A 27794-nucleotide genomic window follows, 5' to 3' on the forward strand; every position below is an offset into this window, starting at 1 on the left:
GATCCACCACTGAGTAAGAAAAAGTAACAATAACACTACTTACCTGCTAAGTGAATTTTCTGCCATAGGATAACATTGGTGATTCTATGTGAAAAAATTTAGAAGTGTCAACTTTTAAAATACAATAATATTCCTTAAAAATAACTACTGTAACCAAAACGCTTTTACTCAACTGTTTACAGGAGATGTCCAAGGACTGGATCTAGGATCCAGTCATGTGGATAGAAAAGTAATCCATAAAGTAACTAATTGCATTTAACTAGAAATTCAAATTGAGCTCAATGTTGCTTTGTGTTTGAAATTGTGTTGCCCATTGCAACAACTGTAATTAATGTACTTAAAAGTCTGTTGCCTATTTGCCAAGTATTTAAACTAAAGTAATTCATTCTGAGAAAGTATATTTTGTATTGTAATGTATAATGTAATTATAGTGTAATTAAAAAAAATATTTCTAAAAATAAATAGTTTAAAAAATGTAGTAAATAAGTATCAAAAAAATCAGTACAACAATTAATACATTAAAAATTGTCATCTACAAAACCTTTGAAATTCACTGAAAAAAGGATAGGTTTCAGGCCTGATATAGTTAGGAATTAGCATTTAAAAAACCTTTGAAATTCACTGAAAAAACCATAGGTTTCAGGCCTGATATAGTTAGGAATTAGCATTTAAAAAACCTTAGAAATTCACTGAAAAAACAATAGGTTTTAGGGGTGTTATAGTTAGCTGGACATTTCACTCGAACAAAACCATTGAAATTTCTCCGATATAGTTAGTTGTACTAACTACATCTCGCGTGCCCGCAATCCACTGCTGATGATGTCACATATTACATCATTCATGACATGGTCAGTGACATCACTGATGACATCTCAAATGCCGAAAGGATTTCCGAGCCTGGGGGTTGATGCGGTGTGGGGACCAGAGGAGGCACCAAAATTCAAGCAGTCACACAGGGAAATGGCTTTAAACATCACGGACTGTCCTGCAAAAGCCCGTACAACCACAAGGTATGATAAACGCCCCCGCATTACTTACCTGGATTTGAACTGAATTCTGGGACTTGCAGTTCATGAGAAATACGTGACCTGCTTTGGGTGAGCAAACACACTGGGGGTGGAGCGAGCCATGACCAATCAGCATGAGGCGGGACATAATTTAAGTGATGTTTGCAATGCCTCCTGAACACTTTGGGCGCTGATGAAGGCCGACTGGGCCGAAATTCATTCGCCGCTGCTAATGTGAATAAAGGTGTTTCCGTGGTTTCCAACATTGCGGCCTCTACTCTTTCTGTTGGAGGAGTTTTTTTGGGTGATATTGCACGCGCCGGCCAGAGGCGCGTTTCAGAGACCCCAGCATCACAAGCTGGCCTGGGCGTTACTGGCTTTTGCTACGGCAAAGAATGTGTTTTCCGAGGGATTGAATGGTCCCAGGCCCACCTCTGTGTTCGGAAGGAGATGGGGCGGTGTTGAAGTGATCAACTTCACGCTGGGCGGGATGGATTGCCATTCCTGCCCCCGCCGAAAGGATTTCTGAGCCTGGGGGTTGATGCGGTGTGGGGACCAGAGGAGGCACCAAAATTCAAGCAGTCACACAGGGAAATGGCTTGAAACATCACGGACTGTCCAGCTAAAGCCCGCACAACCACAAGGTATGATAAACGTCCCTGCATTAACTACCTGGATTTGAACTGAATTCTGGGACTTGCAGTTCATGAGAAATACGTGACCTGCTTTGGGTGAGCGAACACACTGGGGGTGGAGCGAGCCATGACAATCAGCATGAGGCGGGACATAATTTAAGTGATGTTTGCAATGCCTCCTGAACACCTTGGGCGCTGATGAAGGCCGACTGGGCCGAATTGCATTCGCCGCTGCTAATGTGAATAAAGGTGTTTTCGTGGTTTCCCCCATTGCGGCCTCTGCTCTTTCTGTTGGAGGAGTTTTTTTGGTGATATATATATATATATATATATTCACTTAAAAAACCATAGGTTTCACACATGTTATAGTTAGGTGGATATTTCACTTGTAAAAAAACAATGAAATTCCCCTGTTATTGTTAGTTGAGATAACTATAACTCGCGCGCCCGCAATCCTCTGCTCATGACGTCACATATTACATCACTCATGACATGGTCAGTGGCATCACTTATGACATCACTGATGACATCATCCTTGTGATAGAGTGGCGGTCGCGCAAGTTATAGTTATCTCAACTAACTATAACAGGGGAATTTCATTGGTTTTTTACGAGTGAAATATCCACCTAACTATAACATGTGTGAAACCTATGGTTTTTTAAGTGAATTTGCAAGGTTTTTTAAATGCTAATTCCTAACTATAACGTGTGTGAAACCTATGGTTTTTTCAGTGAATTTGTACGTTTTTTTAAATGCTAAGTTATGTATGTATTATAATTGTATTTATATATTTATTTCTCAATAAACTACTTATTAAAAATGTTTTTTTTTAATGGTTTTTCACCGTGCGCGCACTTCCGCGATTTAAAAAAAAAAATGTTAATTTTTTTTCTGCCTTCGGGGTCCTTCAGGGACCCCCTGACCAAGGCTAGGGGGTCAGGAACTCTCGACCCTGCCCCCTTTTCACGTTCGCCACCTTCCTTTTCCACTCTCGCACTGAAAACAAACAAAATGGCGGCCGACACTTCCTGATTTCGACCGATTCGAAGGTTGACTGACATGTAACAACCAATCAGAATTACGCTCGCGCACGTTAGGGTGCGCGCACGGTGCGCGGCTATAGATATGTATGTGCTTTTAACTGCAATTTTCTCAGGAAATACTGAACAGATTGACTCCATATATGCAAAAGGCACATCCCTGACCTGAGGACTACCTCTCTGCCAAATTTCAAGTAATTCTGTTCAGCCGTACGGGCTGTACCTTCGACTAAAGGTCCTATGGGGAAATGCATGGGGAAAACGCGTTTTGGGACCCCCCTTTTTTCTCGGCCCCCGCTTGACGAATCCCCCTGAGACTTTCAGGGTAGGAGCTGAGCGGAGCGCCCCATTAGTTTTGAAAATTTCGCGAAGATTCGTCAACCGGCGCCAAAGTTATTCAAAATAGAATTTTCAGATTTCCTATGGAAACACGGTCCTAACTATAACTATCTACTGGCGACCGCCAGAGGATAATATATATATATATATGTGTGTGTTAGGGAGAGGTTATTAAGGGTTTAGAGTGGGGTTTTTTGGGGTTTAGGGTGGGTATAGGTTTTTGGGTGGTGAGGGTAATTTGAGGGTTTAGGGTGGGTAAGGGTTTTTGGAAGGGAATTTTTAAGGTTTAGAGTGGGTATGGGTTTTTGGGTGCCAAGAGAAATTTTAGGGTTCAGGGTGGGTAAGGGTTATTAGGTGGCAAGGGAATTTTTAGGGTTTAGAATATGTATGGGTTTTTGGATGGCAAGGAGTTTTTAGGGTTTAGAGTGGGTGCTGGTTTTGGGGTGGCAAGGGAAAGTTTAGAGTTTAGGGTGGGAATAGGTTTTTGGGTGGCAAGGGTAATTATAGGGTTGTTGGTGGGTATGGGTTGAGGGGTTGTGGAGTGTGTGTGTGTATATATATATATATATATATATATATATATATGCGTTTCTGAATTGCAGGCATGAAATAACGATTCCTCTCTCCTGCTCATTCTTTTTTTCCATCTCTCATATATTCCTGAGTGCTTTGAAGCATCCTTACGGTTACATAAAATGCTACACAAATGATCAACGTACTATGACATAATATACGGTCTTAACATATATTATTTAACTGTGAGTGGCAAGAGTTAATGGAAAAGCCAGAACTGTAGGTTTTGCAGGAAGACCACATCTCTGTGGTGTTGAACCCAGAGACTTTGCCCACTGCCGGCAGACGTCATATCCAGGTGGGTAAAAACATGTATAAATCATCACGGAATGTCAGATATTCACAATTTATTTCATAAAACCTCATAATTCGTTTTATGTCCCCAACCATGGAATTCCAGGACCCCTGATAACAGTATTTCCATGATGGGGAAATAAATACAATTATCACAGGCCACTCACTCTGTTGGGCTCAATTTAACTTTCATCTATTGGAAACAGATACAATTACTAGCCTTAAGTTGGGTAAAACATCTTTTTTTATAAAGGCATCAGTTTGAGATATGTGCTATCGAAGTGGACAGACAGACAGTATCATATTTATAATCTGAGGTGTTTTCTCAACAGCACTGGCAAGGGTGAGGAGCCCTTCAACAGATCCTCAACTGGCAAAGACAGGGCAAGCAATGCAATTAGTCAGCAGGTAACCATGGCGACTGCAGGCGGCAGGTACCAGAATTTACAGAGAGCTCAGACAAGAATTGTGTGTGTAGGGAGGGGATAGCCCATCTCAAGCAGGGCATAAATAGGACCTGTGCCCCCTCCTGCACTCTGGTTGTATGTTACCAAAAATGTCAGCTAACAGACATATCTTGTCGCCCTGACGCCCATGGAAAATACTCCCTACTTCTCATGACCATGAGTGTTTTTGTTGTTGTTTAGAGAAAGCGAATTACAGCTATGGAAGTTTCTTTTCCCTAACCAAAAAAAGTTTGCTGAAGGGGTTCTTTAAACATGGCACATTTTCGGCAAACGTTCAGCACTGTGAGGGGAGCCATGGTGGCTCTAGGCAGATAGTCCTATCTAAGTAGGTCAGATGGGTCTCTGCCTCTGGTGGACCGTCCATCATGGCATAAATGGCCCAAATGTTTTCTTAAGCAGTGTGAGCTGAATTGGACGCTGACAGGTCTTGCTAGCTGAGTTTGAGTGAGGTACCGGGGTCTTTTAGATGGTTTTAGCTGGTTTTGCAGTTGATGGATTTGGATAGCTGACGTGTGGTGTACATTTAAAGGCAGTCTACATGATAATTTAGATTAGGTAGAGAGAGTTTGGTTGGGAGTTGGCAACATTGGGTTAGTTGAGATGTACTAGGTGTAATTTCAATTGTTCTAGTGTCAGCTGGTCTGGGAGCTGACAGTATTGAGCTAGCCAAGGCCCCAGCTCGTCATTGCAGTGCATCAGAAAAATCGCCGAAGCATGAGTCCCGAGCCCCATGTCACTGACATCCTTGACACTTGCTCCTACTCCAACCCAGGACCTGCTCACAGCTTGAGAATCGATGCAACGCCTGCATCGTGGCTGTGAAATTGACACACCTGCATTGCTGCTGCAGCATCAATGCTGAACGTCTGGATTTTCAATGCATCGTTCCTCGACGCGACTCTTCATTGACACCGTGCCGCAATAATGGAACTGAGGCCGCGTGTCCGGAAACTGATGCATCACCTTCCCTGTCAGTAAGGAACCGACGCATCACCTCCCCTGTCATTAAAGAACAGACGCATCACCTCCCCTGCCCGCCGCAAGGAACCGACGCATCACCTTCCCTGCCAGTAAGGAACCAACGCATTACCTCCCCAGTGTAGTCCGATGCAACGCTTTGCTTTTGCGGCGCCTCACATCCCCTGCACCTTCTATGATTTTTGATGCATCTAAGGTACTTTGTGCTTAAACTAATGCATCCATTGATTTCTAGGGCCTAAACTTACTTAACCTTTTAAAAGTGATGTTTTAACTTGTGTATGTTGGATTTTTGTTGTTTTGGTCTTGTTTTATTCAGATACATATTGGCTATTTTTCTAAACTGGCATGGACTATTTTTGTAGTATTTTCACTGTGTTACTGTGTGTATTTGTACAAATGCTTCACACATTGCCTCCGAGATAAGCCTGACTGCTTGTGCCAAGCTACCTAGGGGTTGAGCAGGGATTATCTCATCTGTGTGGCTCTCTTATCCTGCCTAGAGTGAAGGCCGCTTCTTGGAGCGGGTGCAAACCACTGCCAACTGAAGACCCCATTTCTAACAGTTACAAGAAAATATTTTTTACATTTCACTCTTTTTGTATTGTGCTTGGTGTATAGAGACAAGAAGAGGACTGATTGCAAATACCGCACCACTTATATAACGTCATTAGTGTAGGCAGATGTATAGAGAGACTGTACATGTTTTACTGTTTTTACTATGTGCTAGTTTACTGAGAGGCAGAAACAGATTCTAAACTCTCAACTACTTTTTTATGATGTACTTACAGTTTTCTGATACACGGATTGTAAACTATAAGAAACTTGCATTGTCACACCTCTAAAGTTACCTATGAGTAGCCCATTCAAAGAAGGGCTTTTGTAGAATGGGATTTGTAGTCATGTTTAACCCATTATAAACCCAAGGCTAGCAGTCCCAAAATATTACAATTAAAATTCCAGTCCTGGATGAGTTACTCAGGCATGGAAGTGGTAAACTTGGGAGCTCTGGTATTATATGCTTACTGCAGCTAGACACACAGAAAAAATGTAAACACTGTGTTGTCTATGTGAACTGTTTAGTATAGGCCTACAGGCAAACACTACAGAGACTTAGCACAACATACAGATAATGCAGTATTTACTGTCTGTGTGCCCAATGTAGGTGACTGCACTGAGCTCCTGAAGCAAACAGTGTAGCTGCTTGCACCCAGTGTCTTCTATAAACAGTGTGGACCGGCGCGGCAAAGGCATGTAAGAGCGGTGGGCGGGGAGGGGCATGCTGGGGCTGGGAGGAGTCGACAGACGACAGGATAAAAAAAATAAAAACACTTACCATGTGCTCCCCGCGTCGCCAATGCGGCGAGCGCACGGTAAGTGCTTTTATTTATTTTTTCATTTCATTTTACCTATCCGGTCGTCGGTTGACTTACCCCCAACCCGCCCCACCCTACTGCTCTTACCTGTGCATGCTGCGCCTGAGTGCAGAAACCCCCCATGAACAGAACTCCTGCTGTTTGGTAGGCATATTTTTCACATTTCCAACTGTATTGCTGTATTCCAACTGGAATGGTCTCCCTTTAGAGATTAAGGCCCAACCGTCAATAACTCTCTTCAAAAAAGCACTCAAAACTTGGTATTTTGGTAAAGCCTATCAGTAAGCATTCTCTATTTTACTCATGATTTAATTAGTAATCTTTTTTAGGCGCCTTGACGCCCATTGGGCTAAGTAGCGCGTAATAAATCGGATTTCATTTCATTTTCATTTCATTTCATATTTCCCGATATTAATTTTTTTCCCTTCATTTCATATTCCTCCATATTTGTTTTGCCCCCAGAGAAAAATGAAGTTGAAACCTGTTTATTTCCACAGTTATTTCAGTGATAAACATATATGAAAGCTCGGACGCCTGTGAACGTTTTGTGGCGTAAGTGCTATGTAGTTAATGTACACAAACATAGATCTTAACCCCTTCAGTGCCCGCCCCTTTCCCCGCTCTGTGCCGGCCGTTGTATTAGCGGGCGGGGTTTATGACGAGCTGGTCTCGTCATGGGCACAGCGCAACCGCGGCCCATGACGAGACCAGCTCGTCACGGGCATTGAAGAGGTTAAAATATTTATATTGTTGTAGACACAGCTGTGCATGTGCAGTTATTTAGGCTCCAGTAGGAAAGCGCGCCCTTTTCTTTAACTTATGTTTGCTAATTTGCACAAGCAGTGACCTCGCAATCATGATCAAGAGTCTCTCAAAGGATCGCACAGTTTTCGTATTTTACCTCATTTAAAAATACTTACACAGGCGAAAGCAAGTTGTTTTCTACCTGTATTTTTGTGTAAAAATCAGTAAATATGTCGAATCTGGAACTTTACAAACAAACTGTAAACATTTGACTATGTGTATCACACACCCAGGACTATTGGAATTATGCTTTTCTGCTGCTGCAGTGTTTTCCGCATAACTATAGATTTGCCTCACTTGTCACAGAATTCATTATCTGTGGCATAATATGCAGATTTTACATTTTTTTAAATTATAAATGCAGTGACGTATGTTGCTGGGCAGTGGAAGCCCTTCACAAAAATTGACTGGTCACCTTTCAATTACCAGTCCCTTCATTGGAGTGTTACATTGTTACTAATGAGTGAAATCTTTTTCCAGACTGTGCTAATTTGTGTCAAAAAAACAAAATAATGTAGCAATACTGGCACAAAACATGCCACAGTAAACCGCATTATTTGCCTTTTCTTGCCACATAATTTACTAACTCTGCCTCATAATTTTCTCCTCCAATGTTTCATAATTCCAGTGCCTGCACGTACCATAACAAGATAACTGCATGTCTGTGGTTATCCCTCACAACATGAAAGCACTTTCCACTTAGGATCAAATCAAAAACACAACTTCCACCACACCTCTACATAGTATAGCTTGCTATCCATGTGGATAAGTGCTTCAAAGCCGCACATAAGAGTAGTACGCTCAATGCAAATGCAATAATACAATACTGTGTAATACAATACAATAAAATACATGAAGCAGCCAGAGAGTAAGACTGTAAAAGTGAACAAACTATATTATTTGCTTACTGCTGGCAGCAGACACAAGTCAGTCAAGAAGGAACGGGACACTTGAGAACTCCTTTGTATAGGCCATGTTAGTCTTGACCACTCCCTGCTTTGATATTCACCTCTCTTGGGGGCATATCAACAAGGGGCGGCGATAATATTATCGCCACTTTAGAGCCCGTTTTCGGGCAAAAAGCGGCGATAATATTATAGCATTATCAACAAGGACACGCTAGCGCGTGTTTCCTTGCATTAGCGCCCCTTGTCAGCACGCCTCCCATCGCATCGCTAATGAGATGCAAAGGAGGCGTGCCTGACAAACCAGCATGGGAAAATATCGCTAACCCAGCCTCGTCATATTAACAACGAGGGTTAGCGATATTTGAAATCGCGTTAAGTATGCCTTAACGCAGGAATTTAACGTCTGTTAAATTCCTGACTAAGGCATACCTACCATGGGGGGGTCGATTGTGTGGCTAAGACCACAGGCCCTATCACCAAGGATATCGCCATATTCCATTGAACATCGCTGGAAAACCAGCAATATTCCATGGAAAACACCGCTATCACTGGAATAATTATCACCATTGCGCTATGCGTTGTTGATACAGCGCTACCTTGGCAATAATTTCCAGCGATAGGAATCCTCACGCTAAGAGCGGCCAGCGATAATTATCGCTGCCGCTTGATAATATGCCCCTTGGTCCCTTCCTATCACTTTAACATTATTTTGTGTGATTGAAATAATAACGCTGTTCCCAACCAGACATAATTGAAGGTGAATCGAATTTATAATACTCACCTACTTGTTGTGTATCACAGACTGTGCCGGCTTTAGCACTGGTGGCGCCCGGTGCGACAATCATTTTTGGCGCCCTTAGACCCCATGACCACCTCCTTGGATTCTCTCAATACCACGGGCATAAGTGCCCCTCATCTCTCCACTCATAAGTTATTGCTAAACACAGCGCCCCCCTTGAGGTCAGCGTCCCCTCCACAGGTCAGCGTCCAGTGCGGCCATTCCAGTCGCACTTCCCTAAAGCCGGCCCTGATCACACACTCCTGGGTATGCTGACTCCTTTTATCCCTGTGGCTGACATAGCATTTACCTGTGATGCTTGCTTGGTATGGTACCAGAATATTATTATCAAAATATCATCTGACGGAAATGTTGTGGTCTAAGTTTATTTTGCAAAATATTTATATCCAGTTGCGTATTCCTGTAAACAATATTTAGTTTACAATATTTCTGTCATAATATGTGTGCTAACAATATTCTGACACACAGCCGCCAAACATGTCATGCATGCGCACCTACAAATTGACAAAGCATTGACTCTGTAACTAAAAACAACAACAAAAACACAAAGGATAGGTGCAAAAGCAAGGACTTAAATGGGCTGCGAAGCAAAACAGTAGAAACAAATGGTACAGAAGCAAAACGTGGATGGAAACAACATGGGCGGGGCTGAGAAGCACATGATGAGACAAAGCAACACGGGTGGGAGTACAGGAGACCAAATGTCGAGACAGGGAAACAGAGATGGGTGGAGCACAGAAGCAAAAGGTGAGACAGACTAACACGGAGACAGGGCGGGAGCAACACTGGGGATGAAACAACTTGGAGGCGTAGAGAATCATATGGTAAGCAAGACAGAGCAATACAGAGATAGTGAAGCACAGAAGCACACGGTGAGATAGAGTAACCCGGAGATGGAGGCAGAGAAGCTCACTGAAAGTCAGAGCAACACAGAGATGCGGAAGAGAGAAGCACACTTGGGCAATCGCTGAAAACATTAGAGTGCTTCACTAAAATGAAAGAAGTAGCACTAAAAAACGAGCAGTGAAAGGAGACAGTAATGAGTCTGTGCTCCAGGGGAGGGACAAATTCACGACGGGAAGCAAAGCAAGCAAATGAGAGTGACAATGAAGCCAACCAATGGTAAACAATGGGCGGGGGTTTTATTTTTTTGGGGCGGGTTGTAAGTCACTCTAAGCTAACAAAATATCTCGCAGCAGACTGTGCACATGCTGTCGTATATGAATCCTAAAAAGGCGCAAAACTTCGCTAGTAAAAAGATGAAGACCGAATAAAGGAGCCCATTATATTTTAAGCTAAGAAGTCATTGAGTTTTCTGAATGCAAATCTTGCTGGCTTTTCAACTAGACCACATGTTTGTGAAAAATGTTACACAATTGAAGTAGAAATTAGCATTAATATTAGTCATTCCACATTTGAATTCACATATGTGTATTAACATATAGGTATTGTAATAGAAACAAAATCATTATGATGTGTTTTCGTGGGTTTGTCTTGCATAGACTACACCAAGCCTCAGGCCTCAACGCCATCTTTGTTAAAATGGCTGCTGTATCATGATGTTCATTCCACGTTTATATCTCTTTCTTAACATAATATGTAACAAGATGTGCATTGTTTATTTGAAGAACTCGCTGGAGGAAGCCTTTTGCTACGTTCCAAGGCTGTTCATGCTAGCACGCTGTTCTGCATTAATTCAGAATTGTTTTCTGTTGTTCATGTAACTCGTTTCTTTTAACACCTTTAGATGACATTAGGTCCGAAAGGGTGAATCAATATTTATCATGTGGATCAGTGATAAGATGCTAGGGTTATGTGATTTGCTGTGATAATCCTCACACCATTCTGAATTTGCAGTTTCTATGATTTCTTATGCTGCAAATGGCTATATAAACTGCTGAAATTGTGGGTGAGCCAGTGATCTTATTGGCTACTAGGGATACTTCTGGAATTTCTATTGATTTGATGCACATTTGAGACTCACTCTGTTGAACTGATTTTTTCGCTCATTACTGCGTTTTGTTCTGTTTTCGAGAGCCTTTATGGCAATTGACTTCTATGTACTTTATGGATTCAATGAGATTCTGTTGCATTTGCACTTTTTATTTTTTTATGTTGTCTACCTAAAATTCTGATCTCAAAGTTACTCTTTGAGTCAGTCCTTTCTTATTGATTATATTCTGAAATTCTGTTTTAATCTCCTCTCTAAGGACATTACCTCACAGTTCTTAAAGGTATCACCGTCCCTGACACCCAAAAATCAGGCACTTCACAATCATGTGAATTATCTAACGATTGATCACCCACATATTTCGCCTGTGAAGCATACTTTAAGTAATACGCCATTGGGATTGCACCAATCAATGCCAGCCCCCTGTGCAACGTGATACAATCCCACGCACATCCCAGCTACCAATTCGCCTTTCATTCAGTAGACCACACCTCTTGACAGAATAGCACCTGTCTGAAATCTGTTTCTATTGTGACCATATAACTCCAGGTCAGTAGGGACACTGTTTCCCGTCTGGACCTACAAATCATTGATTTCAGGTGTGCTAGTCTAATTAGTGCCAAGGAAACAAAACAGACTACATCACCCAGATTGTACCGGTCCATCACACAAAAATCCAGGACTGGAAACAATGTCTTTAATGACCTGGAGGTAGGTGGCCCCGTACTTGTACCATGTAACACCCTGCACCATTCTACCACAATACATCAGAAAATCAGATCTTCTGTTAGACCACGCCCCATGCCAGTAGCCTGCTCACTGTTCTCTTAAACTACATGGCGGGTTATTATAAAGCAACATCTTCTGTTATTAGCTCACCACTTTCGCTTTTAGATCACAACAATGGCACTAAGTTGCACCTTCTCCGCTGCAAGACTACTTCTGGAATTAGACCACTCCTCCTGCTATTAGAATAGACGACACTTCCTTCTTGTATGTTAAGTTTAAGGTACAAGCCTTCCTTTTAGACATTACCGCATGACTTGCTGTTAGACGACTACACCTCCTGTTTTAGACCCCATGTCCTCCCACTTACCATGGTCATCTGCCTGGAGACCACAGATCAAGGCATTAGACCACACCTCCTGCTATCTAGTCACCACCTGTGCCTCTAGCACACACCCCTCCTGTCCCGGGACCACACCCACTATCACTAAACCATTTATTCTGGCTCAAAAAGCACGCCATGATGCCACGGAACCCCTGCTACTAAAGCATGCCTCTTGCAGTAGGACACATCTCCGGCTACCAAATATCTCTTCCCACCAGTCGAACAAACCTTCAGTAGTTACACTGCACTTCCTACTTTTCGATCAACCCTCCTACCACCACACATTCTATCAATAAATCACTTCACTCTAGGATTTAAAAAATATATATATTTGATCGGGTGATTAGTGACTCACATTTTATGAGACAATAAACTAGGGTAAAAAGCATTAGGAATCCAAAAACTTGAGTACACTAATTTGGAGGGAACAGTTAATAATGAGGGTTACATTTAAGGGCCGGATAGGGAAAGAAACCAAGGAAAGGCAGCGAAATAATGTTAAGAGAAGGGTGTACACGTGTCCACTGTAAAAATAAGTCACAAAACTCTTAAAAAGTGGCCAAGGTAAAGCGGAATCTTGGGGTGCCACCCCGCCCTTATTTAAAAAACTCGCTAAAGAATAAAAGCAAAATTAATTCGTAAGAAAGTGATAATAATAAAACAATATTAATGAAATATCACATCAAATATAGGATCTCACTATTAATCACTCTAAACCTGATAAAATCAAATGTTTCGCCTTACCCTGAGGTAGACGTGCAAATCGAAAACACCTCTAGCTTGAAATTCTAAGAGATTGTGGACAATCCTTTAGGATTGGGCATTTTTCAGGACAATGTTTCACACGGTGCATGTCTAAAGCACTCCTGAACCATTTTTATTGGATAATTTGAATTTAAAAAATCAAGATGGTCCCCATTTTCTGTCTATAAGTAGGATTTTAGATGCAAAAAATCATAAACAGGCATAGGTGCTGGTCTCTTCATAAATCCTGGAAAAAGAACTGAATGGTCACCATTTAACAAAGTAAACTTTTTAAAACAGTCATTTGTTGCTGCATTTGATCCATAACGTAGGCCAGACACCAGCACCCCGCCCCATGTAAGCCCCAAATAACCATAAAACCATTTATCAGAATGAAACTACACTTCGTGTAATCCACCCTAAAGTTGACTGAGCCTGAGATATTCCTGGATTACCCGTCCACTAATGTACACATGTATTCTCCATTACACCTCTCACACTCAGGCAGGCGGAGAATTATATGGGAAGAGAGAACTGCAGGCACTCAGCAATGTTTGTGGGTGGAGGAGGTAGGCGAAGGGACAGGGCTAGGGTTTAAGTGGAGGCACTTGGGGTTAAGAGGTGGGGCTTCTCATAATCCCACCACCCTATCACAGAGGCATCCATTGACACTGTTCACCCATTCCTCTCCCTGCCTCTCATCCCACTGCATAATCCCCAAGAAAGACATGAATAATTCATTAATACCATGTTCACACACCATATTTATTTGAAAACTGCCACCTATAGTGGAGCCAAAAATAAAACTATACATACCAGAAAGTGGAATCCAGGACTGGATGAAACATTCACATCTAACATGGTATGAACTGCATAGCAAGAAATGATTAGAAGCCCCGTGTAAAGGGCACGAATAACCCCACTGTACTGGCTACAACAGAAATGGTAGATATAAGCTTTGCTTAATTTGTGTCAGTGTTTTCTGGTGCTCAGCACTGGCACTTCTTTGTAAACACTGGCCATATTTATGAAACGCAACCACATGATGGCGATGTGTGTGTATCCTTAAGCAACATTCATTAGTTAAGGATTAAGCTATTTAATATATGCTATATAAAGGATAAAACAAACGTAAACATGCAATTTAAAGTGATGTGTGTTATGCCAGCTGCAGTGAACCATTGAGTAATAATACCTTGGGCCCTGGCACTTAAGTTTTTTACAAGTTAAGCACTGGGCACAAGATTTTATAATTTAAAATCATAATACAACACCCTGTTTATAAATAACACACACTCCCTTGTGTAATATTGTGCCAAGCATGAGTAAACCGTCCCAATCTACTTTTTATCTTTGTCTTGTGGTATCTTCATCCCTGTTATAATAGTAGCAGAATGCAAAGGGGAATATAACATTGGATCCTAGACTCAGCCTCCTGTAGGTGTGGCCCCTGAATATCGAAACCAAAGTATCAGTGGGGCACAATATCCAGCACAGAATATCGAAAATAAGATATCGAGAGGTAAGTAAGTCTAGATTTTCTATAGCGAACTTCACGTATATGGTGTGGTACACATATCTTCAAGGTGTGTACATGAGCAGTTACAAGTAGTAAATCTATACTTCCCTATATGCACTTACATTTCGATATATTGTGCCTTCGATAGTCTTGTACCACAATATTGTTGACGTTGAGATTCGGTAGCACGATCCTGCACTATAGCACTGAGCCATCTCCAGAGCTCACAGTATCATCTTCCTTGATGGTACTCGATGATGTCTCCACACAAAAAGACATCCTGAGATCCTGACCAGCACCTTGCATTACAGGAGTCATGTAATCAGCAGAGGCCTTGCAGTGCAGCTGTACCTGGACTTACGGTGCACCCCGGTATCACTGTATTATAACATAAAAAATCATTAACAAAGCACCTCTATCCCAGTTTTCACCATGCCTTGATGTCTCTTTACCCGACCGCACACAAGGAACCCCGGTCTGACTTACTGCGTGTTCTGGAGCGCAGCACTCCTTGAAATGCATTTGACACAACACATTCGAGTCGAAGTAAGCCCCTCTTTCTGGTAAGATGGTTCATGGAGTTATCATCCTGGATACAGAGATTGCTCAAATAAATCCGGACAGTGGTATTGAGTTTAGGTATAACGGCGCCTCTTGGAATTATCGCACACAATATCGTGAAAGAACCAATTACTAAAGGGTGCTAAAAGGTGAGGAGAACCACAAAACTCCCCAGGACAAGCCTCAGCCCTCAAGAACAAAAAACACTCCTTAGCACACGTATATCAATTTTTTAGGAGTACCACAGGTACGCAACATATTTAGTAAGTACACACATAAATAATAGGCAAGAAATGTTTCTTCTTTCTTCTTTGTCGTTCAATTTAATATGTGCAAATCTTCAGAAATTGTTCTCTTACAGCCAACACATGTTTCGTCGCGACCGGGAGGTCATCCCGCGACTTTCTCAAGGCTATTTCTTGTGTAAATGCTGTTTTTTCTATGTGGTGATATTTCCAACCACATTGGTGGCATCAGTGTTCAATATATTATTTAGATGGTATCTAATCCTTCAAATGAAAACTCTTCTCAGAGCTCGCACCAATATAGAAAATCTCCTCCGCGACGCCACCGCGTTAATAAGATGCCGAGTACACTCCCCTTACGGTGCACCCTGGCATCACTGTATTATAACATAAAAAATCATTAACAATGCACCTCTATCCCAGTTTTCACCATGCCTTGGTATGTCTCTTTACCCGACCGCACACAAGGAACCCCGGTCTGACTTACTGCATGTTCTGGAGCGCAGCACTCCTTAAAATGCATTTGACACAACACATTCGAGTCGAAGTAAGCCCCTCTTTCTGGTAAGATAATTCATGGAGTCATCGTTCTGGATAGAGAGATTGCTCAGCCTGAGTCTTCACTGATTCAAAACCCAGAGAGAGACACTCAGCTTTTCATCCTTCCAAGGTTTATTAAAATCAATGCTTCTCACTAGAATATATAATACATGCTATTAACTGCTTTGAGGCAATTCAGTTACAGTGTAATGCACAAATGCAACAATTTTCTTGTGTGTACACAAAGAGTTATGCAAATAAGTGTATAAGTACAGGTGTGTGTATATGTGTGTTTATTCTACTTGCTATAGGTTTCGATGGCTCTGTGACAGCTAAAATGACCCCAAAAATATCTCCGCCATGTTACTAAACAGCAATAGTTAGGCTCCAACTATCCAAACAGAACCATCTGAATAATGTTTTGGCCCTGGGTAAAATATGCTTTGGAGCCCCTAGTTTTGAACCGCTTTTAATTCATGAACTACTTCAGTCATTCCAGGTTCGTGTGATGCTGAGCAATAGGACATGAGACATTAATTCTCACCGTGTACAGCATCTGGCAGCCTAATATCACAGAACGAAAGCTTAAACAAGCATTGATGAGCCCATTGGTTTTTAGGTATCGCCTAGGCAACGCTTGCGCTGCCTCTGCGAGACATGCTGTATTCAGGATATGGGCTTTAAAAGCTACGCCCATTTTCGGGGACTGTCCCTGTTACATGTGTTGTTACTCAAAGCTTGTGAGCACTATTTCTTTTTTTAAAGTGGAGCACAGGAGACCAGTGCCCGTGGTTTACAGAGCTCTGTGGTAAAGAAAAGTGTGACACCCATGCTCTTATCTTGCCACATTTGTTGTGCATTCAAAAACCAAGGTATGTTTTGGCTGCAGCTGCCTAGCCCTCCCTCCTGCTTTTAAAACGCATGGCCTGGTGTCATGGTTGCTGCCTTCCTATGGCTGCTGCTGCCTCCGTTCCAGAGCTCAACAAGCATTTGCAATGCAATAGGTCTCACATTTGGGAAAGTTTGAGCTATAGGCATTTGAAATGCCAATGCCTTTTATTTATGTGTTTAGAAAACCTGCAAGCGGTGCATAAACATGCATTTTGTACTTTAGTCATTGCTTACAAGAAGCAAGACTGGCAGTAACTGTGCCTCTTTTACTGCCAGCTTTGCTTCTCAAAAACAAGGACTATAAGTACAAAGTGGATGTTTACGTACCACTTGCAGGTTTTCACAACATTTCAATAAAAGGCAGTCATTTACAATGCCAATAGCTCAAACTCTCACAAATGTGAGACCTATTGCATTGCAAATGCTTGTTGAGCTTGGATCTAGAGTTTTTTTGTCCTCAAACAACAAAATTTGACATGGCATTTGGTACCTAACCCACCTGTTCCTCACACAGTAAGAAAGGCATGGTAAGGGTAAGTTGATGTATGTTTACCGTACTAGTGCATAATATTGAAATACAATATATACACAGTGATCAAATGTAGCTTTGATTGCATGAAATTAGTAGTCCCAAATAAATCTTTATTCACCACTGAATTCTCACTGCAACTGTAAAAATCAACAAACAACAAAGTGATGGAAGGAATGCTCGGATGCATCTGAGCCAGTTTCGATAGCTCATGCCACATTCCAGTCCAAAGGAATGTATGTCGATACAACGTGAACCAAAACAACGTATACTTTTACATCGTTGTTTTTAGTTCGCATGTACCGTTACTACGCCATTTATAATTGCGGATACCATTAGTTCGCATTTCTTTGCAAATGCATTAAAAGTGCCATTACATTGGATTGAAATACACCGCATAGTTTAACATCGCATTTTTTCTTTTTATAAATACTCCAACACTTAGAAACTTAATAAAAATATGTTTAAAAAAATAAATAAATAAACACCCCAACACTACGCTAAATACTAAATGCAAATACACTACCCTACACAACACAAACTTCACAACACTACTCTAATCTGGCTTATGAGGGAGTATTTCAGGAGGACGCTGTCGTGCCCGCGCAGCATCTGATCGCCTAGCGAAGCAGTGTTTAATGCTCGCTGGCGGCGTTAGTGACGAAATTTGAAATTGAAATTGAAAACACTGTGAGCATTTTTTATCTTCATTTAAAACTTACCTGTTGGTTTTAAACTGTATTTTTAATCATTTTATCTTTGTTTGGAGTGGGGAGTGGGAGTTGCTGCTACTTTGCACCGCACTTTCACGGAACCTGCTTCCGGCGATATTGACAACACCACTTCCGCCGATTAGCGGTCTAGTGGCTTATGGGGGAGTATTTCAGGAGGACGCTGTCGCGCCCGCGCAGCATCTGATCGCCTAGCGAAGCTGTGTTTAATGCTCGCTGGCGGCATTAGTGACGAAATTTGAAATTGAAATTGAAAACACTGTGAGCATTTTTTATCTTCATTTAAAACTTACCTGTTGGTTTTAAACTGTATTTTTAATCATTTTAACTTTGTTTGGAGTGGGGAGTGGGAGTTGCTGCTACTTTGCACCGCACTTTCACGGAACCTGCTTCCAGCGATATTGACAACACCACTTCCGCCGATTAGCGGTCTAGTGGCTTATGGGGGAGTATTTCAGGAGGACGCTGTCGCGTCCGCACAGCGGACGCGCGCAGCGGGCGCGCCGCTGGCGCGCCGAAGGCGCGCCTAAGGCAAGCCCGTCTGCGCCCGTCCGCGCCCAGGCCGGGCCTAGGGCCAGTTCCCCTGGCTCTTCTAAGTCAGGTGGAAGGTACGTCTATACTGGTAAGGACCTACATACATGGAATCACAGAGATAAGGGTCTATACTGTCACAAACTGACTCTAGGCTCCACTCCTGATGTTAATAATTCTGCTGACAGAGCTGATGGCCCTCTAAAGTGTAGTAAATGTATGCTTCCGCTTCCAACATTACTGAACCTACCTATCAAATATAGGACACTTGCTCATGAAATGGACAAAACGGTTGGAAGGGACAATCATCTTAACTGTGTCCTATTTAATGCGAGATCGCTTGCTAAGCACTCAGAGGAATGCGCTCTTCTCTTGGAAGATAATAACATTAAATTAGCATTTATCACAGAGACGTGGCTGGATAGCACGTCGGGTCCTGACCTGGTGAAGGCTACTCCAGCTGGTTTCTGTTGTTACTCCCTTGAGCGAAAGCACAAACGGGGCGGGGGGCTTGCAGTGATATATCACGATTCTCTGACCCCGTATTTCCTACCTATCTACGATCAAGGCTGTGAAGCTTTGTCTTTTAACATTTCCTCCACACCCTATAAACCTTTCAAGGGGATATTGATCTATCGCCCTCCGGGAGGGAGGTCTGATTTTTTAAACTCTCTGAATATATTATTGGAAGAGGGCGTGAGCCAACAAACATTTGTTCTTTTAGGAGATTTCAATTTCCATCTGGAAAATTTGGAAGATCCTGATACAGCTAGGCTTAATAGTACTATGGCCTTAGGAGGCCTTGAACAACGGGTCTCCTTTCCTACCCATATAAAAGGACATACCCTTGATGGAATTTTTTCAAATAACTGTGACTTGGTGAATATCGCTGGCCTCCCGATTACTTGGTCCGATCATTTCATAGTTACTTTTGAACTTAAGCCTGCTAGGAGGGTACCTTTGGGATCCAACTATAAGAAGGAAATTACGACCAGGGCCTGGGGCAAAGCTGATGTTGAACACTTAAAATCCTCCCTCATAGAATCAATGCCTACAGTTTCAACTGACCCTGAAGCAGCAACGCGTTCGTATAACAATTGGTTAAATGATGCGTGTCTTCAGGCAGCCCCCCCCAGAAAATGGGTACCGAAAAGGGCCTTACCCACTGCCCCTTGGTATTCAGAAGAGCTTAGGAAAAACAAATTACTATGTAAACGGGCCGAAAGATTCTGGCGAAAAAACTATGCTACGGGTGATAAAATTGAGTTTAAATCAGCGATTGCGAATTATAAACAATCCCTCCTGGCAGCTAAGAAAGAATACTTTTTGTCACAAATTACAAAAGCTAAATCAGACACTAAGGAGCTTTTTAAAACAGTCATTAAATTATCAAACCCCAGGACGCCTATGGCTCTGACTGCCCCTGGCTTTTGTAACACTGTTGCTGCTTTCTTTAAATCGAAAGTGGAAATCATTTTTTCCTCTTTGTCAGATCTAGTTGATAAAAATCAAAATGATTTTACTACCAAAACCCATCCTCCTTCGGCTAGTACCCTGGATCATTTCCTTCCTATGAACCTAGAAGACACTACGAAACTCATGAACAATATTAAATCAGGGGCTCCTAGCGATCCCTGTCCTACATGGATTATCAAGCAGTTTGCTGACATAACCTGTAGGGTTTTAACCCCACTGTTTAATAATGTATTTCTTACCGGAATCTTTCCCAGTTCCTGGAAAAAAGCTTCAGTGCTTCCCTTACTAAAAAAACAATCCTTGGACCCTAAAGATCCTATCAACTACAGGCCTATTTCCAGACTTCCCCTACCAGCCAAAATGCTTGAAAAAGCCATTAACAAGCAACTCGCTGATTTTCTTTTGCTGAATAACTCTTTGGATCACTCTCAATATGGCTTTAGAGCCTATCATAGCACTGAGCTGGCACTTCTCAAATCCACCGAGGAGATTAGAGGGGTGATGGACAAAGGAGGAAACGCTATGTTGATTCTTTTAGACCTATCCGCGGACTTTGATACCGTGCATCATAAGGTACTGCTCAATCGGTTGTCAGAAATCGGGATAGGAGGACAAGCATGGAAGTTGCTGGTTTCCTTCTTGAAGGATAGACGACAATCAGTTGAACTTAATAGAGACACCTCAGAACCTTTCTCTCTGCCATGCGGGGTGCCACAGGGCTCCTCTCTAAGCCCCACGGTTTTTAATATTTATGTAGCACCCCTGGCTGGCATCATTAGATCATTTGGGTTCCAGCTCACCTCCTACGCAGATGACATGCAAATTGTGCTGTCTGTGAAGGAGGGAGCTGAAAAGGAAACAGGAGAACGTTTCTCAGACTGTATGATGTCCATTTCTAGGTTGATGTCGGCCAATTGCCTTAAGCTGAACTCAGCTAAGACAGAAGTGGTTAGGTTTGGAAGTAATCCCCGTATGTGGACACCTGATTGGTGGCCTGACTCGCTCGGCCTCTGTCCCACACCCTGTAGGACAGCCAAAAACCTGGGAGTGGTGATTGATGAGAAACTCAACATGGGGGACCAGGTGAGCAAGGTCACCTCAGGATGCTCCATGGTACTCAGATTGATTAGAAAAATTAGGTTATACCTTTCTGAGGGATGTCTTCGTACAGTGGTGACTGCACTCATATTATCACGTCTCGACTATTGTAACAGTCTTTATGTCAATATGCAGTTACAACACCAAAACAGATTGCAGGTTATTCAAAACGCCGCCGTCCGACTTCTGACTCAGACTCCTAGGTTTGTGTCAGTCAAAGAAGATTTGAAGAGACTGCACTGGCTCCCTATTCATTTGAGAGCTCGGTTCAAAGCCTCATGTATAGTGTTTAAAGCCCTGAACGGGACTAGTCCCGAGTTTCTCAAAAACAAATTTTCCTGGTACACTCCTGGTAGACTACTTAGATCTACCGGAGCTAAGCTAGTGAAAATACCTTGCATCTAAAAGGTAAACTGGGGAGGAAGGAGTTTTGTTCACTGTGCGTCAAAAATTTGGAATGAACTCCCTTTTATGTTGAGAAATGCATCTGACTTCAGCATTTTTAGGAAAAATCTCAAGACCTGGTTCTTTTCTCAGTTCTAATTTTCTTCACTTTACGCAGGCTTTCAGTGCTTAGCGCCAGGACACCGAAAGGTAATCGTGCGCTCTACAAACACTAATAACATAACATAACATAATAACATAACATAATCTCTCAAACACTACCTCAGCAAGACCCTACCCTGTGCCCCAGTCCTGCCCCTACACGCAAACACTTCCCTGCACGACCCACCCGACACTACCCTAATCCCTAAACGACTACCCTACACTACTCAAACACCACTACACTACCCTTAACCCTAAACTAACCCCTGCACGACCCTCACCCTTCCCCAGTCAGCTCCCTACACTACAACACTACCGTGCACGACACCCCAACACAACCCTAAAACACTACGCTACACTACGAAAACACCACAACACTACACTAAACCCTAAAAAACTACCCTCTGCACAACCCTCCACTAAACACTACTCTTCCCTAAACACTACCCTAAACCCCAAAACACTACTCCTCAAACACAACACTACCCTTTTTCCTAAAAGACTACCCCCTGCACGACCCTCCCCTTACCCTACACCCTTTAAAACAGCCCCTCTTACCTCTCTCTCCTTGTGTCCTCTATTCTCCTTCCTGCGTCGTCAGAGGGCCGGTGATTGTTGCACATCGTTGTGAGGAAACGCCTCAGTTTCCTCACAACAATGTGGTTTGCATTACAACGTTTGCGTTGTTACAGCGCATGCGATGGAATAACATGCATAGAAATGGCTACGCGTTGTTACAGCGCATGCCTTGGAACGCTTGCGTAATAATGGTACGCGGTGTAATGACAGCATAAAAATTGATGTTTACCGTCCAAAGCAAACTTCCTAGGGTTTTGAAAAGTCCATAGGGTGAAATCGAAGAATGTTCTCCTTAATTATTTTCCCTGACCTTCTCCAAGCTCTCCACTTCTATGGTGCTGATTCTGATCCGGGTCGGAAGGCTTTCCGACCGAGACGGATCCAGAGTGTTTTCATACCGAGCCGGAGGCCTGCAGTCCGACCGAGCGAGTTTGATGCGGCCGTATGCTGCCGGACTCGGTTCGGCCGGACTCCCATAGAAGTCAACGAGAGCCGGTCGTACGACGCGTACATGGGCTCCCATTGACTGAATGTGTACGCTTCGCACAAGGGCGCCCCCTACAGTGGGTATGCGTCGGTGCCATCCGCATCGTACATGCCTGTGTTGGGAGGACCCTTGGGTCTCCCCCTGTGTCCGAGTCGTAGGGCTGCGGGTGTCAGGGGGTCCGACGCGGACCCCCAAAGGCAACCACCCGGACGTTTTGCGAGCCAGACACTCCGACTCACACAGGCTGTCCGATGCGTGCATCGTACTGGCTCGGTCGTAAATCGCATCCATTGCATGCCACGGTTAGCTTACAACCGAGAAGTATGGAGCGGTTCGAACCCGGAAACGACTCGGTCGGTGAATTTCACGTAGCTCGCATCGTACTTGCTCGCTCGTACAGCTGTACGAGTCGGCCGGAAAACATGCGTACGGCTCGTAGTTTTCCCGGCCGGATCGTGTTCGGTGCCCTTCCGACCCTGATCGGAATCGGCCCCTATGTGTACAAATCCCAAACATGTTAGAGGGCAGATAACAAAAGAAGCACAGAAAAATAAAGAGAATGTTATACTGAGATTGGAGTGGGAGAGTGAGAAGGAGTGTACAAAGTAAAGTAAATAGAGAAATCAGAGAGTCAGGAAGAAATAGATAGAAAAAGGCATATGGTAAATGTTTAGAGAGGTAGAAAGGGAGACAGCTGGAGATAGGGAGAAGACAATGTAGATAGAGGGAGGGCTGGGGTAAACCTAGGGGTGTGATAGAGACAGAAATAAGGTGGGAAGTGACTCGATGATTTAAAGAGAGAGCCAAATACACAGAGAGAGGTAGAGGGGGGAGATAGTGACAAACCTGGATAGGGAGATGCATGGAACAAAGAGGTGAGATAGAGACAGGGGCAGAATAAGAAGAGGTATTGAAAAGTAGGTCAGTTAACCACTAATGATACAATGAGGAAGTTACAGGGCAGCGACTGAAGAGTAGACCAAGAGATGTGCAGTGAGAACAGAGGTAAGAAAGAGAAACTGGTGTGAAGGAGAAAGAAAACCGAAGCAGGTAGAGGGTAGAGAAAGGATGAGGTTTACAGCTAGAGCTGAGGTAGAGATAGAGAAGAGGGGTAAAGAGGAATGGAGAAAAGTATAAAAGTCTGGTGGAAAAAGTGAGTTAAAATGTGAAAGATGTGCATAGAGTTGAGAGAGAAGGTAATGCTACAGATAAAGAGTCAGAAGTAGAGAAATGGGTCAGGAGTAAGGTAGTGAGAGTGGTAATCTACAGGCAGTGCTTGATTCATAAAAGAGAGAGTGCCGCAGCCCAAAGCCCTGGTCAGAATGCCGCGGCCAGTGCAAATAAATGTTGTCGTGACCGGGGTCGTCTTAACAGCATTTTAGGCCCCCAGGCAAAGCAGTGCACTGGACGCTGCCTACACAACCAGTCACAGAAAAAAAAATGTTTAACTGAAAACTAGTGTTCAATTCTGGTCTGCATGGGGCCCCTATGCTCGTGGGGCCCCCAGGCAACTGCCCAGCATGCCCAAGCCTTAAGACGGCACTGGGTGTGGCCAATACCAAGGCTTCGTAGTCTTAAACCACCCCATGCTTCTTTAACCCACCACCACACACTCCCTGCCCCTTTATCTCACTCATGCAGGTTCTGTTTTCTCCCTTTGTGATGGTTTTCCCATCTTTGTCTTCGTCTGTCATTACGCTTTTTTTTACTCTCGGTAAATGTCTGATGAAGAAAAAAGTGCCGGTCCTCAAAAATGAGTACCGTTGACCCCCACTTGGCAATCCTGGCTGAAATAAAACACTGTGTTGAGGAAATAGGCAAAAAGACAGAGAGAGGTGGAGAGATGAGGAAGTGATCCAAATGTGAGAGAAATTAGGAGTTTAGGCAGTGATAGCAGTGAGGTTGTGAAAGTGAGGGACAGAAAGATGGGGTACAGCGAGGGAGAACTAAGAAAGAGAGAGGTGAAGTGAAGTGAGGAGAGGGACAGGAGACAGAAAGATTCTCCTTGAAATGACCCGTCCTCAGCTCCCTGAGAGCGCAGGGCTTGGCCAGGCTGAGGAGTGAAGGTCCAGTATTCAAGACAGTCAAACAGGGAGTTCTGCTACGGTCAGCACTTCACACAGTGGGTCACGAGGAGCACAGTTATGACAATCTTTGTAGACTTTAACAGAAAAGACAATGCAGACAATCTGCAAACCTTTGGGTGCAGGTAAACAGAGCTCTACTGCCCACGACTGACCGGACCAACCATTACTTGTGCCCCGGCAGTGCTTAATTTGTGTATGTGCTGGTGCTCAAAGGTTTTTCTCAGAAGCCTGTGGCCGGTGCTGCCGAATATTGTGGTTGCAGAAAACAAAGGGTGTTTCATCTTGATTCCACCTAATGTCTCCTTTATTCGTCACCCTGAACCCTCTTTCGCTTAATCGTACTCTTGCTGGTTCTTTTTCATCCCTGCTTTCTCCATTTTTCTGTCTTCCGCATCCCTGGTCTTCGCCTCCTTTCTGCCTTTCTCTGTCTCTTGTTCTGGGTCAAAGTCTGATGATGAAAAACAAGTCCTGTTCATGGCTGTTGTGAACCCCTCGCCTTAGATGCTACGGCGGGGGTGGGGTTCTATATGGACCTCTTCTGTCTGCGACTCGGCAGACAAAAGCTCACAACGAAAGCTTTAAGGAAGAAAAGGTAAAAATCAGGGTCAATGAAATAAAGGTATGTGTCATAGGATGAATGAGTAGGTGGATAAATGAGTGAGTGAGTGAATGGCTGAATGGATAGATGGTAGGACGTGTGTGAAGGGATGGCAGAGTAAATGCAAATGTGAAAGGATGGATGGATGGCAAAGAGGATCAGTTTCCGAATTAAAGGCTTTACTGATGGATGTATACGTCAAAGGATGAATGTATGGGTGGATGGATATATGGATAGGTGCCTGCATAGATGGTGGATTTGTGTTGGAATGGTGAAAAATGAAATGATAGTTGAAAGAATTAATGGTCGACAGCATGTAAAGGTGAAATGGTAGATTGCAATGGGTGGATGGAAGGGTGAAAGTATGAATGGGTAGATGCTTGTGTGGAAGAGACAGGAGAGGTCCTCTGGGGAGGGTTGGCCTTCCTTCACTTGCTTGCTGCCAACAGAGCTTTGCAGTAGCAGCCCGCCCCCTGCCAAAGTGACTGGGCGGGCCGTGCCGGAATAGGGGAGATGGAGGGGGGTGGGGGGGGGGGGGGGGGTAGGGGTCAGAGGACAACAACAAAAATTAAGAAAAAAGCTCACCTTCACGCAGTCTCTCGTCGCATCACGCTCTTCCTGGTTCTCAACACAGGTTTCCAGAATGCACTGCGGACAATCCTGACATTGCAGGAAAGCTGTGTCAGGCTTGGCCTAAATTCCAGCAACTTGGGCTCCCAGGCAGACTGGGAGCCCCAGCAACGGCTGAGACAGCCGGCCAAACACCTCATGCGCAGTGAAGGGAGTGCCTACCACTCCTCCACCAGCAGTGCCATCCCCTGGACACGCCCAAGACTGGTCAGCGTCCCGGGGCGGCTAGAGGAGATTATAATAAAACAGGTTTAAAACCAGTTTTATAATCTTTTTATTTGCTGGTGGAGGTTGGGGGGGGGGGGGCTCCTTCTTCGCTAATGGAGCGGCCGCCATGCCCCAGCTTTGTTGAAAGGGAGGGGGGGGGGGGTAATGTTCTGGCTTCACCCGTGCCTTTGGTCTTGGTCCCCTGAAAACGAGTTCTGGTGGGCCCACCTGCAACCAGTGACTCAAATTAAGCTCTGTGCCATGGCCAGTTCATGGGACATTATTCGCCCTTGTTAAAAGGAGTGTCATTTTGGGTGGACTGCCACAGTCCAGCTGAGTCTGGAACGGTTGGTGATTGGCTGCAAAATCTTGTAGAGTTGCTTACGGGCGACCCGTGGCATGGGTCATGTGTGCTGGGAAACATGCCAGGACTTTAAACACGATGAGATGGGAAGCAGGGTGACACCCGGCTGCTGGGACAGTGGCTTTAAACGGCTTTTAAGACTCTCGGCGCTAGGCTTAGGAAGCAACAGGCCCCATCTCTTCCGAAGCAGTGTCATGCGCCGGGCACCGAGGCCGGGCCTGAGGCCGCACACTTGAGGTCCGTCTGCGGCTGAATCAAGTAACTATTAGAAGAATAGCTTATTGCGTGGGTAGCGCTTCTTTTCGAACTACTGGTGTTTCTGGGCGCTGTGCACGGTAGGTATTACAAATGTTCAAATTAACGATGCTCAGTTGTTTGACTTCGGAAGGCTGGTAGGCCGGGCCATGCCCACCAGCTCAAGACATTTCTCATGAGTGTGTGCTTAACCCACAATGCCCCAGGCTGGTTGCCTTTCAATTCCCCTCCGACTTAGAAAAAAGCGCAGAATTTTGTGTAAGTGCCTTGAGGCCATACCAGTTGCTTTAGGCGCTATGTCAATGGTACACATCATAATTCTGATGCCTTCCAAATGGTCAAAGTTCATATCATAAAACAACTACTCTACAGTCACCCTTGTTTTCGTTTTTTTTTTAACAAGAGGTGAATGAGCAACTGAAGCCAGGCACAGCTGGAGTTCTCTTGCCGCTTCGAGCCCATTGGGAGCCGAGCTTGCACGTGGCTTCTGCCTGCCACCCGCCCTCCCCACGTGCCAAGAGATAGCACTTTAGAGGCTGAGCTTCACAATGCGAAATCAGAACGACTGAGATGAATCCCAGCTTCCCCGTTTGACGCAACTGGGTGATCCTGGGTAAATAATTCTCGTCTTTTATTTAGTATCTTACGATGTTGCTCGACGTATAAAAAGAGTCTAGTAGCCCACATATAGGGTCCAGATGACAACTAACTTCCCACTTAAATCACTATTGCATTGGCGCCCGGGACATGAATGTTTTTAACTTGGGGTTTAAAGGCTGTCTCTTTTGTAACTGCCTCTCAATGCAGTGTTATGATGTCTCGTACTCATGCGAACCGCTACACGTTTTCGAATTTTAATCAGGCTTTATCATATGATTTCATGATTTGTGTAGC

The 27794-nt window shown here is 43.8% G+C and overlaps 1 protein-coding gene across 1 annotated transcript in view; it reads left to right on the forward strand.

The window, feature by feature from the left end:
* ANKRD34A (ankyrin repeat domain 34A) overlaps positions 1-27794 on the forward strand; it is a 535455-nt gene that overhangs the window by 344039 nt on the left and 163622 nt on the right. The window lies entirely within an intron of this gene.

Source organism: Triturus cristatus, chromosome 12 (assembly GCF_964204655.1).
Source record: "Triturus cristatus chromosome 12, aTriCri1.1, whole genome shotgun sequence".
In the NCBI taxonomy this organism is placed as follows: domain Eukaryota; kingdom Metazoa; phylum Chordata; class Amphibia; order Caudata; family Salamandridae; genus Triturus; species Triturus cristatus.